Raw genomic sequence first — 21,352 nt, 5'->3', positions numbered from 1 at the left:
CTCCACCATACATTAAGGAAGATAACAATATGAGATTTGTTCATGAGAATACAAAAAAATGGGATTCTTTATGAAAGTAAACAAAAAATTCTATCAACAGAAACATTGAGTGATCCATATTAAGCAGAAATTATGGAGTTGTTGAACCATTTGTTAACAAAATTATTATGTTGTAACATCTTGGATTGTATCTTTGTATAGTCGATGGAAGCATTCATGTGACTGGACATTCACCAATTCAGTTAAAACTCAAAATCTATTTTATGAAAGGAGATGTTTTTTGGACCAGCACCGGGCCATAGTATGGGATTCATTTCCGTGTAAATATAAGAGTACGAAAATGATATGGGTGTGTTAATGATATGATTGATCTCTTCAAGAATAGGAAATAAAAAAAAAAAAAAAAAAAAAATCATGCAAGTAATAGTGTTATTGACACACTTTAAAGTTAATATTGAGCTCTCAAATATATGTGATTAAGTGGATTCATTCTCTTTTGCAAATAAAAGTAGGTGTTTGCAGGCCATGAGTTCTGGTTGATTATTTGTCTCGAGACTGAATCTCATTTTGACTTTCACATTGTGATATGGAGAAAAGAATAAGATAAACCCTCCTCCATTATTCTTTGCATTGTTGATAGTGGCACTATCGAAGTAAGCCCATGGCTTTTAATTGTCAATCTTCTCAAGATTTATGACTTTAAGGGTTGGAATACATTTTTCCTGAGGGCAGTGACTCATGATAGCCATAACTTCATTTGTAATATGAACATAGGATGAAATCTTATCTTGGAAGACCTCCCTATTTTTTTGCTAACCATACCCCCCAACATACAATTAGAGGAAGCACATTAAAAGAGCGACAACTAGGGTTGGCACACCATGTTTTCTAAGAAGCCTCTAGATCCACCCTTCCCAAAGAATATAGTGATTTGAAGAAAATCTACGTACATTACACACTCGTATAAAGAAGGGACATGTCATTTCCTCATTATTTTGACATAACAAACACTAGCCAAGCCCAATCATTTAGCTTCTTAGAAAATACTAGGTGGGAACCTTCCTCATCATAAGGCACCACATACACAATTTTAATTGCATGGGACATTTAGATTTCCATACCACTTTCCACCACCATTTTTTCTCCATCACCACTTTATTTGCGAGAAGGAAGATGAATCTGTTATGCTCTTAACCTGCAAAGTAATACCGAACATAGAATATGTGAAGAAAAGATACCCAGAACACAGAATATGCGAAGAAAATATACCCAGAACACAGAATAGCAATGATTTTATTACTCAGAGAGAAATGTTCACAGGCATCTTCGAGGGGGCAACCTCCAATAGAGCAGAGCTCGATTACAAAACAAGGCACGATACTCCTCGCAGGGAGTCTCTATCCTTTATATATGACTCATACATGCAATACCACGGGCCAATACCGTGGGTTTTATTAATACCATCTATCTAATACTACCGCCCATTTACCATCTATCTAATATTACCGCCCATTTGCAACTAACTGTGGTCCCGTCATTAATTGTGGGTTAACCACTTACAAATATTAATATGGGCTTTATTGACTCTTGACTATGACGTGATCCCATGACATAAATAAGGGGGTTAGGGTGGGACCCTAACATGCCCTCCCCCTTAAGACTAGCCTTATCCTCAAGGCTGAAGCTGCGGAAACTGCTGAAGAATAGTGGCTGGTTCCCAAGTTGCATCTTCCGGAGAGGTGTCTTTCCATTTGACGAGGACCTCCTTAATCATGCGACCGCGCAGGTGCTTGTCTCGTGTGTCTAGAACCTGTTCAGGTTGAAGCCAGATTGACCCTTCTTCGTCCAATTCAGGTAGACTGGTTTGAACTCGGCAATTGTTCCCAATCACTTTCTTGAGGCACGATACATGGAAAACTGGGTGGATTTTTGCTGTAGGTGGCAAAGCCAACTTGTAAGCCACTTCTCCAATGCATTGAAGTACTTGGTATGGTCCGTAGAATTTTGGAGAGAGCTTTTGACAACCCTTGTCTTTGAGTGACATTTGCTTATATGGTTGCAGCCTCAAAAAGACCTGATCCCCTTCTTGAAATTGGCGCTCTGAGCGATGTTGGTCAGCCTGTTGCTTCATACGGTTCTGAGCTTGATGAAGATTCTCGCGCAGATGGGCGAGCATGGTTGCGCGGTGTTGTGGGAGTTGATCCATGGCTTGTACTTTGGAGCACCCTGTGAGATAAGAAGTAGGGGAAGGTGGAAGTTGACCATAGACTGCTTCATAGGGAGTCATTTTGGTGGTGGCATGATAGTTGGTGTTATACCACCATTCCGCCAGAGGTAACCATTGTACCCAAAGGTGTTGCTTTTCTGAAGTGAAACACTTAAGGTAGGTTTCTAGACATTTTTTGACGGCTTCGGTTTGACCATCTGTTTGCGGATGATATGAAGTATTGAGTTTGAGTTGAGTGCCTTGTATTCTGAAGAGCTCCTGCCAAAAGTTACTGGTGAAGATTGGGTCGCGGTCGGACACAATAGAAGTGGGCATGCCATGCAATTTGAAGATCTGATCCATGAAAGTTTGAGCAACCAAAGTTGGTGTAAATGGTTGGGGTAGGGCGCAGAAATGAGGATACTTCGACAGTCGGTCCACAACCACCATGATGACTGACTTGTTCCTAGACTTTGGAAGACCTGTAATGAAATCCATGGAGACCTCCATCCAAATTGACACCGGAATGGGCAATGGTTGTAATGTGCCTGGTGTGTTGACGGTTTCCCCTTTGTGGCGTTGACAGACGTCACATTCTGCTACGAAAGTAAGGATGTCCTGTTTCATGCCGGTCCAAAAAAATGATCTTCTGGTGCGAGCATACGTCTTCTGAAAGCCCGAATGTCCTGCAATGGGAGATGAGTGCAATTCTGCCAAAATGCGACTTTTGAGGGTGGATGTTGGTGATATTACGACTCTGTCCTTATAGCGAAGAATATCATTCTGCCACGAGTAGCCCTTGCTAGAATTAGGATCTACCTGCAATTGAGAAATGAGTTGGGAGAGCCCGGGATGTGAAAACCATTCCCTGTGAGCCTCTTCAATCCAGTCTGGAATGGGGAGGGAAATTGCGAGCAGAGTAATTTCCTCCTCAAATTGGCGCGACAATGCATCTGCTACCCTGTTGTCTTTCCCTTTCTTATAAATGATCTCATAATCATATCCCAGCATTTTGGCTAACCATTTATTTTGTTGTGGGGAAGATAGGTGTTGCTCCAAAAAATATTTAAGACTGTGATGATCTGTGCGGATTTGGAAACGTCACCCCAACAAGTAAGGTCGCCAGGTCTCGACTGCATGTAAGATGGCCATCATTTCCTTCTCGTAGGTAGATTGGCCCAGATTCCTCCCACTTACTTTTTGGCTGGTGAAGGCCAATGGTCGCCCTTCCTGCATTAAGACCGCTCCAATACCTGTTCCCTAGGCATCACATTCAATGAAAAATGATTTGGTGAAGTCCGGTAGTGCTAAGACGGGAGTGGAACACATGGCGGTTTTGAGAGCGATAAATGCCTGTTGTGCTTCCTCGTTCCAGAAGAAGGAATTTTTCTTTAGGAGTTGTGTTAGGGGCTTCGCTATGCGGCCATAGTTGCAGACAAATTTACGATAATAGCCTGTGAGACCCAAAAATCCTCTCAAGCTTTTCAAGGTCTTAGGTTGAGGCCATTCTTGCATTGCCTGGATCTTTTTGGGGTCCACCTTGACACCTTCACGCCCCACAATGTGGCCCAAATACTCAACTTCTTCCATGTCAAACGAACACTTAGACATCTTGACAAATAATTTATGCGTGCGGAGCAGTTGCAAGAGTAGATCTACATGCTGAAGATGTGCCGCCCAAGTGCCACTATAGATGAGGATGTCATCGAAGAAGACAAGGACAAATTTTCTGAGATATGGTTTGAGGAGGTGATTCATAAGGCTCTGAAAAGTAGAGGGGGCATTACAGAGACCAAATGGCATGACCAGGAACTCATAATGGCCTTCATGAGTTCTGAAAGTCGTCTTGGGAATGTCGACTTCCTTCATGCGAATTTGGTGGTAGCCTGAGCGAAGATCCAACTTAGTGAAGAATTGAGCCCCATTGAGTTCGTCCAACAAATCGTCAACCACCGGGATGGGAAATTTATCTTTGACTGTTAACTTATTGAAGGCCCTGAAGTTGGGACACATCCTCCACTCCCCATCTTTCTTGAGGACCATGACCATTGGGGATGAATAAGGACTAATGTTGGGACGAATGACACCTGCTTCCAACAATTCCTTGATGATTTTTTCTATTTCATTCTTTTGGGTGAACGGATATCTGTATGGCCGCACATTTGGGGGTTGGGCCCCTGGAACCAATGTGATGCTATGATCATGTTCCCCTCACGAGGGTTCAAGCTCATGAGGCTTGTCAAAGACCATCCGATGTTTATTTAAAATCTGTTGCATCTCAGGATGAATTGGCAGAGACATGGTGTCGACTACCTGGATGGCATTAAATTGAGCTACCACTCCATGATGACCCTTTTTTAACAATTTTTCCATCCTATGCAAGCTGATGATAGAGGGGGCTCCCGCTTGTAGTCCACGGAGGGTATGTGTGGAGTTGTTCTGCTTAAAACTCATATATAACTCCTGGAAATCCATTGTGATTGGCCCAAGAGTGCGGAGCCATTCCACGCCTAGGACAATGTCGCAACCCCCCATGTGTATTGCAAACATGTGGGTTTTCAATTGATAATCCCCCATTTGAAGTTTGAGATTTTCACAGCGACCTTCACATTTCATTGTGCCCCCATCTGCAATCTGGACTTGGAAGTTAGAAACTGCCCTGACGAAACAATGTGCTGCTTCAACGATCTTTTGATGGATGAAATTATGGGTACTTCCACTATCAATCAAGACTACTACTGGGCGATGTTTAAGAAAACCCCTGATTTTGAGAGTTTGAGGGGAAGAAATTCCTGCCAATGCATTTAGCGAAATAATTGGTTCATCAGATACAATCTCCTTTTGGTTATCTTCTTCGATCGCCTCCGGTTCCTCAAGTGGTGGATCTTCCTCGGTGGAGCTGTACTCAGTGGCATCTATTTGAAAAAACTTGGGCTCTTTGCATTTATGACCCGGGGAATATTTTTCATCACAGTAGTAACATAGTCCTTGCTTCCTTCTTTCAGCCATTTCCGCAGGTGACACCTTTTGAATCTTAAGTGTCTGAGTCGTATTGGGAGCCTGTGAGGGACGACCTTTAGTGGGGAATTTGGGGCGGCTGGATTGGGCTGTTAATGCACGTTCCAACTTACGAGCTACCTGGCAAGCCTCTGTCCATGTGGGAGGGTGGTGGAGTAGAACCTGAGCTTTGATGGCTTCTTTAAGACCGCTGATAAAGCATTCCATGTAGAACTCATCTGTGAGACCCCTAGTGCGGAAGGCTAAGGCTTCAAAAGTAGTAATATATTCCTCCACTGTACCCGTCTGTCGGAGCTTAGTGAGATGCCCCTAAAAAGAGTCTTCCTATTCAAAGCGACTTCGAAGAGCTTTGGCGAATTGGGCCCAATTCTGAAAATGTCCATTGCAACGCTGATGCCATTCCTTCCATTGCCATCGTTCATTGTCCAAGTACATGGTGCCCACCATAAGCTTAGTCCCCTCATCTATGATATGATTCAATTGGAAATACTGCTCCATTTGTGCTAGCTATGCAGACGTGTGAGAACCGTCAAATTTATGCATATCCAACTTGGGAGGTCGCTGACTGGGTGGTGGATGGGTGTGCCAGACGTGATGAGAGTGGCTAGACTCACCCTCAGGGTATTCATGGCCATTATACGCCTCCTCGTGGGCTGGCTCCTTGCCCTTTGGGAGTGCATCATGTATCTGGAGACTTATTTCTTTAAGCTCAAGTTCGATATTCTTCACCGCAGTTTGGAGGGAGTTCACATGGTCTTCAATTTTGTCTATCCTTTCGTTGGCCATCGCTTGAGCGCGAGTTTCTACCATACACCAACCTGATGAAAAATTGGGACCGCCGAAAATTTTTTTACTAAGAAATTGAATGGTACCACCTTGCTCAGATCGTCGTCCTGATTTTGATGGGCTAGGTCACCAATAAGCACCCCGGAAGATCTTTTTTTTTTTTGGAAAACTCCTAACGGAGTTTTACTCCTTCCTGATCAATATTGCAGTCGCCAAATCCTCAGAATGTCAATGCCGCCAAAAGTCCTGCGAAAATTATATCCAGGGATAGGAACCCTTCACAACTACTCCGATCTGGTGGATCTGAGAGATCTGAATGGTGGAACAACTGCTGCTGCTGATCTGATGGAGCTGCGGGACTGATATCGGCTGCTGCTGCACTTGCTGATCTGGAATAGGTGATGTGTGATCCCCCGATAGAAAGGGAACTATGTTCTTGAGGAGTGTCAGGTGCTACAGATCGCAATATACATAAGGATCTAACAGTAGTACTCCGCCCAATGTTTCAGGGCTCTAACTAAGGAGGATCGACCGTACCCTTAGCCGTAAAACCCGACTACCCCATCGTACGGGCGAGTAATCTCTCCGAGTGTTGTTCTCGGTGTACTGTAGCCACAAGACGGCTGAAGGTTTATCTATGGCGAGGCTTCAAGGGAGCTAGGGGGCTTCCTATATACCCAGAGGGTATGTGGAAGACAGTCTGTGCGCAGTTCTGTCTAATGCGCTACTACTAGAAGGGGTACCCACAGGGGTTACAAGGGAGTCCAACAGACGTGAACACCTCTTGTATTTCCTGCGTGCATGCCTCCCCAAATCCGAAGGTTTATGCGCTTAATGACAGATCCCGTGGTTTAAAGATGCCAGAACACGTCTCTAGCCAAAAAAAAATTTGCTAAAATTTGGAGATCCCACCGAGCCCTGGAAAGTGTTATGATACCACTTGTTATGCTCTTAACTTGCAAAGTAATACTGAACATAGAATATGCGAAGAAAAGATACCCAGAACACAGAATATGCGAATAAAATATACCCAGAACACAGAATAGAAATGATTTTATTACTCAGAGAGAAATGTTCACAGGCCTCTTTGAGGGGGCAATCTCCAATAGAGCAGAGATCGATTACAAAACAAGAAACGATACTCCTCGCAGGGAGTCTCTATCCTTTATATATGACTCATACATGCAATACCACGGGCCAATACCGTGGGTTTTATTAATACCATCTATCTAATACTACCACCCATTTACCATCTATCTAATATTACCGCCCATTTGCAACTAACTGTGGTCCCGTCATTAATTGCGGGTTAACCACTTACAAATATTAATATGGGCTTTATTGACTCTTGACTATGACGTGATCCCATGACATAAATAAGGGGGTTAGGGTGGGACCCTAACAGAATCCCAAATTATGAGAGTAGGATCCAAATGGGGGAATTCTCCAAATAAGTTCATGAGGTTTGTTGATCATTTTAATGTGACCATTAGTTAGAGATTGTACATATTCATATTAAGAAGCCCAACGCTCCTCCTCTAGGCCCAACTCCTCGGCCAAAAGCCCCCCTAAGTCCAAATTGATGTAACATGCAGATTTGTAATGTGTGATATCTTGTTATAACCTCGGTCTCATAGCAGATTAATCAAAAGAGGGGACAACTTGAGACACATGCCATAATGGGGCCAAAAATCAAGACCAATTATTACCATGTTGTTCCTACCCACCCACTAGGTAATAGGGCTTCTAATGATATCAAACGAGTTGAGAACCGCCCTCCAAATGACTAATACATTTGATATTGGCTTTTTTGGCCTTGTAATATAGTCTTTAAAGAATTAGGGGCAATATACTTGTGGGTGTCCACCGAGGTCCACACATTGTGTGTAGAAATTAGTCTCTATCTACATTTGACAACCAAATTTTCTAAAAAATGGAAGAATTTCTTTAAACCCCAGCCACCCAGTAATTTTGGAATAGTAATAATGTCTCACTTAACCCAAGGGAACCTCCTCCCCCCAAAATATTTCCTCGCTTCCCAAAGAAAGTATGAACATAGTTTCGTGATTTTATCCAAGACACATTTGGGGATCCAGGATAAATATGGCCGATATATCGGGATGGCTTCTAACATATATTTTATAATAACTAATATACCTTCCCTTGAAGGCCATATGTGGCACTAGTTGTTCAAATGTTTTTCCACCTTCACAATGAGGCAAGTCCAATCTACTTTACTATAGCTATTTTGTTTCATCTAAAAACCCAAATATTTCAATCCCTACTCTAACAATTTAGCATCATGAGGAAGAAGAATGGAAATGTGGTGAATCTCCATGTTTGATAGACTGTTGTGAGATATAGTAGATTAATGAGTGTTGATTGACATCCTAGTTACCCACCCAAAGAGGGAAATAATCTTCACAAGGATAGTTATCACCCAAACTTCTCCATTTCAAAAAACAAGAATATCATCAACATATAGGAAATGGGTATATCCAAGGTTCTCACATTGAGATAAACACAAAAATCTCCATGCATCTTATCTTTAAACAGGAGGCGGCTTGACCTTCCACTACCAGTGAAAAAAACAAGATAAGATAGAGGGTGACCCTAGCACAACCATCTTTGACCATGGAAGAAATAGAATGTTGAGTCATTTATGAGAACTCCAAAAGAGACCAACTAAATACAACTCATAGACCAATAAATGGAATCTAGGCTAAAATTTGAAGGGGTAAAAAGGAGCCTGGTATAAATCTAATTTACTCTATCATAGGCTTTAGATAATCAATTTTGATAACAACCCTTTTTATATTTTGGATTTTTATGTTGTGTTTATCTTCCTAGGCCACACCAATAACTTCTGGAATTTTCCTCCCCTAAAAAAAATGAATTGTCCAAGGAGATGAATCTAAATATAACAATATCTTGTATATATCATTACAAAGAGAAATGGCTCGAAAGTATGTGAAGGAGAGGTGATGGATTGCTTCAAGAATAAGGGAAATAAAGGTTGAGTTGAACATTGGGTGGATTCTACCATTGTTTCTAGATTCTTCAATCACCCCTAAAAGATTGAGGCTTAAAGTATAAAAAATCTCAAAAAAAAAATCAACACCCGAATCGTCCAACTCAGGACTTTTATCTCTTTGTAAATTGTTGAATACCACTTGGAGCTCCTCAATAAATACTTCCTCCATTATTGCTCTACTTTCCTCTTCATCCACCATTCTAGGGATGTATTGGGAAAATTATATAACTTCAGCAGGTGATGTGTCTAGAGGAGCTCTAAAATAATATTCAGTGTGTCCTTTAGCCATATTTAGCAACCCATCCAAGGATGAGATCTCACTTCTATTTTCATTCTACAAAATCTAGATAGTGTTTACCATTTTTTGGCCTTTAGTAAAGGCCTAGAAAAAATTTGCATTTTCATCTCATTTTTTCAACTAAATAGTTCTTGTTTTTAGGCATCATTCCTTCTCTTTAGTTATAATAAAGTTGATTTTTTAAAATTGTATTTTCATCTCCACTTTTTTAACTAAATAATTTTTTTAGGAATTATTTCTCTTCCTTAGTTGTAATGAGGCCAATTTTTCCTTTTCCAAAATTTCTCAAATCTCACTAGATTCCTAAACAAAGAACCTTTCCCCTCAGAATTTAAAATAATGAGGAGCTTCCTTTCTCTCTCCTCCACTCTTAGACCTCTAAAGTTTTCTCCCATTTTACCCCTTAGTCTTTTATTTGATTAATCTTAGAGTTGATTCAAATTGGGCGGTTGCTGATTCATTCAAAAGGGAGGAATAAGGAGTCCAGTGAGACGACCATTGTTAATAACTTTTCATCCTTTAGCCCTGCGAAGTTCATATTAAAAGGGAGAGTAGGTTTCTTACGGACCCCTTTTAATGTTTCACGAAGTATAGTTTTAAAAATAGAATTTTATTCTAACCATTTCAATTATAAATGAAAAAAATGTCATGTTCTCCAATTTATTAACATTGCAATAAAAGTTGACCACGTAACATTAAGTTGTGCTACAAGAACAAACTTATGTGTATCACGATCGTTTGTATTAATATTTTTTAGTACATTTTAAAGGCTAATTGCCTAGGCATACACTCCGACATATTGTTATGATGTTGTTTAAATCTTAGAAAACCCCGCAACCTAATATGCTCTATTTGTTATGAGATTCGTCTAACGATGCGGAGGAAAGTAATAGGAATTTGGGTAAAAAAACCAATTTTTTTTGTAAAAATAGTGTTTGAATCGTATTTTTGATATTGGAAATAGATTCAGCACTATCAAAAATTTTTACGACACTTAACCTAAATTTTCTTTAAATATAATCAGAATTTTCATAACTTCCGGGACATTATGCCATCTGTTATTGCCAAGAAAACTTACTAAACAAACATATTGAAGACTCACTGAACATATTGTTATGATGTTGCTTAAATCTTAAAAAAAACCCACCACCTAATATGCTATTTGTTATTGCCCGGAAGACTTATGTGATGCAGCAAGTCACCAACTACATTTGCTCAGGATCAATTTCCATACTTAGCCTTCTAATCCCTCCAAAGCTCAGCGACAGATTTACCTATGATATCCTTGAAGTATGCGATGTCCCATGCATTTTCTATTTTCGCATTCAGCTTGACCATGAAACCAGGAGTGACGATGTCCAAATACTCGAAAAACTTGGCAGTAACATCGTAGGCTTCGTAGCCTTGTTCCCAACTATTGCCGCTGCCAGGCTGAACCTAGTGTGAGGGACGAAGCCGGCAGTGAGGTGGACATAATCAGCGACGGCTCCGAGCCACCACGTGGGCGCGCCGGTGCCAAACCACTGCCAGACGTACGTCACCTCCTGGTACATAATGCCCGTGGTATCTGACAATGTAGTCGGCGCCCAAGTAGATTACGTTGTCTTCCACGTACGTAATGTCGGTCACATTGCTTTGCACTTTCAGATCTATCTCGGTCACGTTCTTTGTGTTAGTGTGATACTGCTGGCCGAAGGTCTTCCAGACGAATCCAGAGGCAGTGTCCAATGTCTGTTCTCCTTATAAGGACCCTACCTCCGACTCGAATTCCCCCCGGTTGTACTACCTGGATCAAAGACAGCGGTGTAGGTAAACTCCAATGCATAGATGCCCCCCACGACCATTGCGAGAAGAAGTAGTGCAATACATTTTGCTGCTGCCATATTCGGCCTCCTTGATTGAGAACATACCTCGTGGTGTATACCCCATCTTAAAATATATCGTCCTTCCATGGTTGCTAAATTTCTCGATGCAAGCTCTTTTTTAAACAGCTCTTATTCGATGGAATCTGGGGCATTCAGCAAGTCAATAGACTCTTTCCACTATTGCCATGTCGTGTTTTGGGATGGCTTCCAAAACCACTCCACTATCGTACAATTCTGGCTATTGGCAGATACGAAAATGTCTGCTAAATCTTTTCGACCTAAAAGCTTAGGGCATTGTTTCCACAAGTCCGGCTAAAATAGAGTGTTTCTACCATCCCCGATTTCGCAAAAGGTGTGTGGCCTAATAAGGTCTTTGTTTGTCACAACAAGATTCCATATTGATAACCCTTTTGGAATGTTCTAAACCCTTAAGATGTCTATCGTGGAAGATGGAATTTGAAATTTTCTCATCCATATATTCTTCTATAAATCAGATCTCCCTTGTATCCATCTCCACCATAGATTCACCTCGAGCCCAAGGTCCCCGAGAGATTTGGTTTTGTGATTATGTCCCATGTAACCAAGGCCCATTTTTTAGCTTCCTAAGCGCCATAGAAACTTCTTGAAAATGTCCACCATGTTAGAGCAAGAGGTCTTCGGAGCAGCAAGGCCTGACAACTGATAGATTGACATCGATTGGAGTACCGCCTTAAGAAGGGCCACACGTCCTGCTATGTTAAGCTCCCTAAAGGATTGTTGTTGCAATCTAGCTTAAATACGAACGAGAAGGTCTCTCCAACAAGAGGTTCTAAGGGGGTAAAGGACCAGAGACATCCCAAGATATTTCAAAGGAAATGAACCAATGGGGAACCCCATGGTTCTGGCTAAAAAGGGGTTGGGGTATTGAAGAAGAAAATGTTTGATTTGTGATTTTTTTCACTATACCACAGGCTTGCATGAAATCATGGAGAATGACTTTGAAGGCCCTGGCTTCTCAGAGGGAGACTTGGAAAAACAACATAATGTCATCAACAAATTGTTGATGGGTGAGAGGAAGATCATTCCCCCACAAATGAATCCCACTTATAGTTCTTGCTTGAATCGCTGACTTAATGTAATGCCCTAACCCTTCGCTTCCAGAATGAGCAAGAAGGGGGAGAGAGGATCACCTTGGCGAATCCCTCTAGAAGGATTGAAAGTTCACGTAAGGGAGCCATCGAGGAGGATTGAGATTACCAGTGAGGAAATTAACGATGATATCCAATCGATCCATCTAGGGTCAAATCGAAAAGCATGTTAAATGGAAAGAAGATAGGGCCAACTGAGATGGCCATAGGATTTGGACAGATCAAGTTTTATCATCAATCCTTTCACTTTCATCTGCTTGAGTGGACAACTTCCTGAGTGGTTATGATGCCATTAAGGATTTGTCACTCTTGAACAAAACCAGTTTTCTCTAGAGAGATCAGATCTGGCAGCAAAGGTTTTAATCTCTTGACCATCACCGTAGAAATGAATTTATATATAACATTACAAAGGGAAATTGGCCTGAAACCTTGGGGTTCCTCAAATTGCCTCATTTTAAGGATCAAGGAAATAAAGGAAGAGTTGAGAGCTTGATTTACCTTTTGAGATATGCAATAATCCTCCATGACTGCTAAAATATCCTGGCCCATGAAGTGTCAGGTTGCCTGAAAGTACTCTGTTGTCAAGACATCTAGACCAGGCGCTCTGTTCCCGACTATCTCTTAGATGACATCTTCCACTTCCTTCGGAGTAACTTTGTGCATCAGGGCCATGTTTTTCTCTCTGCCCACCAAACAGGGAATCTGACTAGTGATTATATGAATAACCTCTGACCTATCTTGGTCTAGCTCAAAGAGCAGATTTTGGAAATGATTGACCAAGAGGATTTCCATCTCTTCATGATTGACTAACCGGTTACCAGTGGGGTATTTTAGAGAAAATATCTGATTGTGCTGATGATGTTGAATCATGGCTTTATGAAAGAACCTATTATTCTTTTCCCCTTCTTTTAACCATTAGATCCAAGATTTATGTTTCCAAAGGATTTCCTTTTGTTTCCTCCTTTCTTCTAGCTACATGAGGACCCTTCCTTCTTCATTCTCTAGGGTGTTAGAGCAATCCTCTATTATCATTTATGTTGGGTAGTTTTCATTCTCTTTTGGAGATCAAGTTTATCTTTGATAGTGTGGCCAAACTTCAACTTATTCCACTTTTTTATCTGCTGCTTGAGATCATTCAATTGGAGCTGAAATGTATGCATGCAGTTCCTTCCGTGAACCTAACTATTCTTTCACCAGCTTTCAAATTTACCCAGAAAATATGGGTTGCGAAGCCGAAAGGATTTAAAGCAGAAAGGGTGGTTTCTAGGAGCAATCTTCAGATCCATTTCCAGACGGATTGGCCAATGGTCAGACCCCAGGCATGGAAGGATAACCACTTCAAAGAAAATATCTCTACTTATGAGCCCTTCTAACATAAGGAAGTGATCCAAGTGACTAGAAACTTGGTGCTGACCCCCTCTTCTATTGTTCCATGTATACACTCCATTGTGTGTGGGTATGTTGACTAATTTTAGATCTGTAATGAGATCTTGAAATGTCTCCATTTTTGGATCTTGTATCCTAATACCTCCTTTTTCCCTTGCAACGAAGTAATGATATTGAAGTCACCTCCAATGATCCATAACTCTTCCTGAAAAAGCTTCTTGAGCCTTCCTATCATCTGGAGGAAGGCAATTTTCTCTCCTGGAATGTTAGGGCCATAGACAACAGAAATGATAGCCCAGTCTCTAGTAACTATATGACGGAATCGTCCCAAAATGATGCGGGGCATACTCATCCAGTAGTCAAAGATTATCTCATATGGGTTCCAAAGAATCGCTGCCCCTCCTGCACTATCATGCGCCTCTAGGGCCATCACTTCATACACAGGTTTCATCTTACTAGTTATTTCCTTAAGCCGAGCCTTGGATACTTTGGTTTCCTATAGCATCACAATGCTCGACTTTTCTTGTTTTAATAATTCTCTTGAACACCTCTTCTTTCCTCTGTTGCTGAGGCCTCTCACGTTCCAAGAGAGCATAATCATTAAGAAGATAGGTTGGTGGAAAAATGTGGAAAGCGATACCACCCTACCTGAGTTCACTAGAAAATCCCCCACCATTTCTATTGATTCTTGTAAGTTATTTCTACATCTTTTTTTCCCTTCTTTACTTTGGCCACTTTGCTTAGCTGGGCTGCCCATTTGGGATCTCGTCGGATCTGACAATTTCTGGCTTTGTTTGGCTTAGTACTGCTGGAAGATCTCTTTGCAAATCTTTTTTTGGTCGTCGGTGATAAAGCGTTCATTCATGTTTCTCCATTCATTCAATAATACTTTCAAGATATGTTCTTATGTGCTTAAATCCTCTTTTGAGCCATCGGTCTCCATAGTTCTCTAGCCTTTATTCATATCCAATCCTTCCTTATCTGTCGACTCTTCTTGCACCTTTCGTTTGGGCTTAGGGTTTGTTTTGGGAAAAAACCTAGCTGATGAATCAACTTGTTTCATTGCCACCTTCAAAGTTTCCCCTTGTTCTTGTAATAATTCAAATTGATTCTAAGGGTCTAGATTTCTCTTTCCCTGTTGTTGCGCATTGGGTTGGGATTGCTTCATTGATATTTTTTTCTTATATGATACATCTTGGAATCCCTCATTGTCCACCTGGGATTGACCACCATCTGCTTCGGTTTGGGGATCTCCCATCTCCATTTGATTTAGAGGGAACTCTTTTTACAGATGGCCATATTCATGGAACCATCTGCAGCGGAATAGAATATGATCATAATCCAAAGGTTTTTTCCACACTTCATCTTTATACTCCAACTCCACGAATTTAGGTAATGGATCAGTTATACTTATATACAGATGCAAGCAAAGGATGTGTATCTCCCCTCACGAGTTGATTTTGCAACTTTTACAAAGTGACCAATGGAATTTCTGGTACCTTCCAGGATATCTGGATCCCATAAGTCTACAGGCAGAGCAAAAAGATGCACCCATACTGGTGCAGCCATAAACTGCTCTCGATCTGGGTTATATAATTCTTCACATAACCTCATGAATAATCCTACATTATAATATAAATATGAACCATTTTCAAAGATCCACTCCTTGTCTTCCAAACTTGAAAAAATGACTATGAAGAAGCCTCAGGTGCTAGTTTCAGATCTATATGGCCCTTTGGTTTCCATTCCAACTAAATCCATTTCAATAGATCTCTCTCCAAAGGCCAGATCCCTATATATTTATAGATCAGGGCATGGTCCTTCATATATTTTCTATAATTTTCTAGCTTATTGACTGAAATCACAAACCTAAACTTCTTGGAGGCTCTGGGAACGCATTTCCCCCTTAGTAGTTGTTGTCGGGAAATCTAGTGTCTATGCAGAGCTGCTAGTCCCACTAAGGCTGGTAGCCACCTTAGAAACAAAAAAACTAAAACCACTTTCGTTTTCCTTTATGAGAAAGAGATAAGAGGGGAATAAAGGAGACCAACCTTTGTCTTGCGCTTGGTTCCTTGCTTGATTCCTCAGCCTTCTGATAGATATTTGCCACTCGCTTCCTTGTCTACCTAGCTTCAAAGAGCACCTGTAGAATCAAAGCAGCATAACAGTATCCAAGAACATAGATCTATTATCATAAACAATATAGGACTAGATATATATTGACCACGCAAATGCATAAAACATCAATCATACAAGAATGTGGAGGAAAACTAGAATAGCTTTATTGATAATCAAGAAAGAGCAAAGAGGATTAAAACCAATTGTTCTAACCCAGCGTCATCCTCTCAGCAAGAAGCCCTTCTTCACCTCATGAAAAGCTTAGATCACCCAACACTATGATGTTACACCAAGAAACCAGCAACACTTCCTTCCAAGATACAAAATTCCAGCCTCTGGATCTCTGGGAGAGGGATCCATATATAGATGTTTGCAAGGGGGGTGAGTCAGCTTTTGAGATTTGATTAGTGTCCTCTCTCTGATAGTTCTTGATTCCACTTGGAGATTGATGATCTCTTACTCATCCCTGGGCGAATGCAGAGAGGCAAGTGTCACAGGAGAAGTTTCTAGAAGATTCCTTGCTCCTCCACCTTGCGGATTGACCCTGCCATTTGTCCACTCTCGCCCATCGCACACCATAGAAGGGATTTTCAACATGCATCACACCTACTGTGTGTATTTAGGTGGGATGCAACGCACTTTGACCATGGAGCAGGTGAAATGGTCCAGTTTTGACCAGTTTTGAGCAGTTTTTCATGGAGAACTTCTGGGAGAAGATGTAATCAGTTGACCTTGTTCTTTTAGGGGTCGGAACAACACTTTTAGGGAATTAAGAACCCTTGGTTTACGGACATTTATGATTGGGGTTGCAGTGCCCAAAAATGTCTATAACAATTGCTCCCTAAAGCATGAGGTCGTTAATTTGTTGATGTCGGGTGAAATGCTTTATCATGAGGATCTGAAGTTCTTTCAAGCTGGAAGGCGACCTGTAATAAGATACAATACAATACATTATCTTCATAATATTTTCATGATCTCGCTGATGTGGGCATTCCCATGCTCAGCTTTATAAATTCATTTTCATGTACATAAGACAGACAATCGTCTGAGTGTATACTGATGATTCTGGTAGAGCCATCATCCCTTAGGTTGGATGATTACCTGTGCAGTAATGATGTACATTCGATGTCTTTATTTTCCTGAATATATATCGCAGCCCGAACGGATGAAACTAGATCCGGGGTCTTCAATCTCGTTCGATCTTCACTCAAAGTACAAGTCGATCCATGTGAGAGATGTTCTGGAGTCGAACATGGAAAGACATCGCCTGATTACCAGCCAATGATGTAAGCTGTTAACAGGCGCAAGAGGAATCACCGATAATGATGATGACCCTCAAGGTACTACAGTAAAATTCACGTGGTGTGAATAAGGGACTTGGCGTCGAACACCACGCAAAATCTTTCGGTCAAAGGCCATTGATAACAATGTAAACTTTGAAACGGGAACTGATACTGTTACCCGTTTTGTAGAGGTGGCAAAAAAATGACCCGATTTTCAAAAGTGTTGATGCAGAATACATATGTTTTTTTAAGAACATGCTTTTTGGAACTTTAATTTTTTTCATGTGCATTAAGTGGGTGAGGCTCGGTGAATGGTAGTGATTTTCATCCTGATTTTAAAAAGTGTGTATTCTGCATCACACCCTTTTTTTAAAAGACCTATTTTTTGACTTTAAATTTTCTAGTGTGTGAAATGTAAAAAATTATTTTCTAAATTTGATAGTTTTTGAAGTTGTCATTGTATTCATATTTTCTTGTTCTCTATCTTAATTTTTTTTTTTTTTTAGTGGGGTTTTTATTGTTTTGCATTTTTAAATTAGAAAGTCGATAGTTTGAATTTTAGATAATCTACATATTTAGACATCCTTAATTAATTTTTCAATCCACATGAAATTATTGTTTCTAAAAAACAACATTTTTTAACAATGGACATAAAAAATAACCATTTTTAACATAAATATAAGCAAAAAACTAAACGTTTTGATAATTTTTTGCTAGAATTAACATGTCAAAATTACAATTTTTATACAAAAATATTAACTAAAAATGGTCAAATAATAGTTTTTTTTATGAATTTCATGTCAAAAAGATAATAATAACTACTTTTTTTTTCAAAAATTAATGATTAACTTAAATCTAACCTCATTTAGTAACCTAAACAATGTGATACACAAAACATTAATATTCATCAACCATGTGTAAGACCAACATTATTGTTTTGCCAAAACTAACCATAAAAAATAATTTATCTAATGAATTCGCATCGTGTGACTGCACATATATTGTTGTGGCTATTTAGCACAAAGTTTTGTACCCCACGATTATGATGTCACTCAATCCTAACGAGCCTTCCCTGGCTTATCAGATGATCTACTTGCTCGTACAATTAAAATCAATTTTTTTCATGAGCTACTAACTGGATTCCTTGGTCAATACATCACCGTGTATCAGCTGGGGGATGATAAATTATCAAGGTTTGTTGGTCTGATAAACCACTATTAGAGTGCTTTCCACGACTAATAAACCACATGTAACTAAAATATTGTATGAAATGACCATGATTTCCAAGAGTGTTGGCATGTAACAATAAGTTTTTGTAAAGACTTTGTTTTTATAAGGATGTGCTCCCAATTGGTTGATGTCAAGAAACAATTACGAACTTTGTAAAAACTGTTTCTTTTCTTGAATGGTTTTGGCAAATACCATTAGTTTATGGACACCAATATTTCTAAAGGGGGGATTGATTATGGGGAATTAACCCAAAATATATGTGCAAGGACATTTATTCTTAGGGAATTGATTATTTTGTGCCTACAAGGTAGAGTCAAGCTCACATGCTAAAATGTATAAACTTGTGAGGTTGACTCTAACTTAAGGCAAAAGACTTTTGAAGATTACAATCCTAAAAATAATTTTTCCAACATGCATATTTTTTTCATTCTAACCATAGAATTGATATATTTCCATTCAATAAATTTGATTCATCCGTTTTCGTAAATCAAAAGTTTAAATGAATCCATACTTAAAACTGACCTTACTAAAGATAAAAAATTGATTTAAGAAATGAATATAAAATAGTGGTACGTTTCCGTAAGAGGCTTCTATTTATATCCTTTTAACATATACAAGGAGAGGGTTAGAAATTACTACTTTGGGTGGTTGTGATATTATAATTTGTTTACATAGTAATAATGAGATAGTGTAAATTTGTTGTGATATTATAATTTGTTTGCAGAGTAATAATGAGATAGTGTAAATTTTTTTAAATTGGTATGTATTTATTTTTTATATAAATATTTTTTTGGTTGATGTATATTTTAATGGTTATTTTTGTGGAAAATGTTATATGTTTTGAAGTAAAAGAAAAGATTTTGATTTATAGTGTTAATATGGCATTAGTTGGGATTCATTCTAATAATTTTTTTGGCATAAGACTTAGATTTTTTATTTTCTAAAAGATATATTTTATTATAAATGTAATTAAAGATTCATTTTAATTTCAAGCTTAATATATGCTGAGAGAAACCAAATTTCTTAGAGAGCAAATACTTTCAAATTTAAAAAAGTGTTTAATTGAGGAATTGTATCCCTCTCATTTCATGATATCTTTAAAGTTAAGATATATATATATATATATAAAAGGAGTAATTTGGAGAAAAACCCATTAACATTGTACATTATTGTTTGAGATAATTATTAACATACAGTTTATTTGGTTTCCAGATTTATTGTCTCACAGTGATATCATGTGTGTTTTGCGCTAGTTATTTTGGCATGATGTGAACGGTGTAAGAACGTCAGTGACTTTCTTGCTGGAACTGTTGGTGGAAGGGTTTCCCTTCTCACGGAAAGGAGGGCGTGCGACTTATTGAGACTGTGTACGTTGTTGACCTGGTATGCTTAAGAGTTGAATAAATAAGCAATTCAAACTACCATTCTAGTGAATCCCGCAATATAAATAACCCATTCTTAAATTAAATCATTAAATTGATTTTTATAACATTCGAGACTATATTATCTTTTTGTGGGATTTTATCGAGGATGTATGCTCCACGCTGCTGGTTTTCATTTTTCTGAGTTGTATTCTTTGAAGGAGTCTGTCTAGTTGTAGTCGAGGGAAATAAACTAGAGCTCACAAGCGTACGGGTCGATTCCGGGAATCGACCCGCCGCCGGTCGGGCGGCGCGGGGGTGGCGCAGCGCCACCCCCGCGCCGCCCGACCGGCGGCGGGTCGATTCCGGGAATCGACCCGTAGCTCTAGTGAATACATATTTCTCTTTTATTTTCAAGTGCAACCAACCGATTTAATCAAAATTTGGAATATTTTCTTTCTTGTATAATGGCTCTGCAGCAACCAACCGATTTAATCAAAATTTGTGGTTATTATTTGTATAATGGCTCTGCAGCAACCAACCATCCGCAACAGAGCGGCTTCCAGAATATATGAAAGGAGTGTATTTGGTGCTTTACGAAACCGTAAATGAAATGGCACGAGAGGCAGATAAGTCTCAAGGCCGAGACACGATCAACTATGCTCGAGGCATATCTGTTAAAACAAGTATTATTCTTCGATAGGATTTCGCTGATTGCTGATCAGTTTATTTTGTTTGATTGTGTATGTGCAGTGGGAGGCCTTTCTTGATTCATTTATGAAAGAAGCAGAGTGGATCTCCACTGGTTATCTTCCAACATTCGACGAGTACTACGAGAACGGAAAAATTAGTTTTGGTTATCGTATAATCCAATTGCAACCCACTCTCACACTGGACATTCCCCTTCCTCAACACATTAGTTTTGGTTCAATAGCTTGGCATCTGCCATCCTTCGACTGAAAAGTGACACTCGTGGTTACAAGGTACGACCTATACCCATTCGAATGCAAATGGAAGAGGTTTTGTGTTACAATTGATGATTCTGAAATTGGCACGGTGAATGCAGGCGGAAAAGGCCCGTGGAGAAGCAGCTTCATGTATATCATGTTATATGAAAGAGAATCCTGGATTAACAGAGGAAGAAGCTGTCAATCATATCCATGGCATGGTGAATGAGTTAATCAAAGAATTAAATTGGGAGCTTCTCAAACCATATAGCAATGTTCCCATGTCTTCCAAGAAACATTCCTTTGACATTACCAGAGCTATCCATCATGGCTACAAATACCGAGACGGTTACAGTGTCACCACCAATGAAATGAAGAATTTGGTCATGATAACAGTCCTCGAGCCCGTGCCTATATAAGAACGCCTCATAATTATAACTGATAACTGTATGCGGTTTCTTGCCCGACCATATTGTCCACGAGACATACATAACGCCTTGTTTCCAGAGACAGTTTGATAAGTCGTACCTTTGGTAAATTCAATTTGAGAGAGTTTGATAAGTCGTACCTTTGGTAAATTCAATTTGAGAGAGTTTGATAAGTCGTACGTTTGGTAAATTCAATTTCTCCTATATTCGAGTGTTTCGCAAATGTTAGAATAACATCACGTAGACTCTAGAATATGAAAATTAT

At 39.6% G+C, this 21,352-nt stretch overlaps 1 pseudogene across 1 annotated transcript; it reads left to right on the top strand.

Annotated features, from left to right (window-relative positions):
- Positions 1 to 20,320: 20,320 nt before the first annotated feature.
- Positions 20,321 to 21,078, top strand: LOC149216583 (alpha terpineol synthase, chloroplastic pseudogene; annotated as a pseudogene). The gene is made up of 3 exons (XR_016250097.1): positions 20,321 to 20,455; positions 20,633 to 20,695; positions 20,779 to 21,078. The product of XR_016250097.1 is annotated as an alpha terpineol synthase, chloroplastic pseudogene (transcript).
- Positions 21,079 to 21,352: the final 274 nt, after the last annotated feature.

The sequence above is a fragment of the Pinus tabuliformis genome, chromosome 1_1 (assembly GCF_031772625.1).
Source record: "Pinus tabuliformis cultivar Carrire ecotype Pingquan chromosome 1_1, CPIR1, whole genome shotgun sequence".
Taxonomy (NCBI): domain Eukaryota; kingdom Viridiplantae; phylum Streptophyta; class Pinopsida; order Pinales; family Pinaceae; genus Pinus; species Pinus tabuliformis.
Note: the sequence above shows the minus strand (reverse complement) of the source record. Positions and strands in the feature narration are given on the sequence as shown.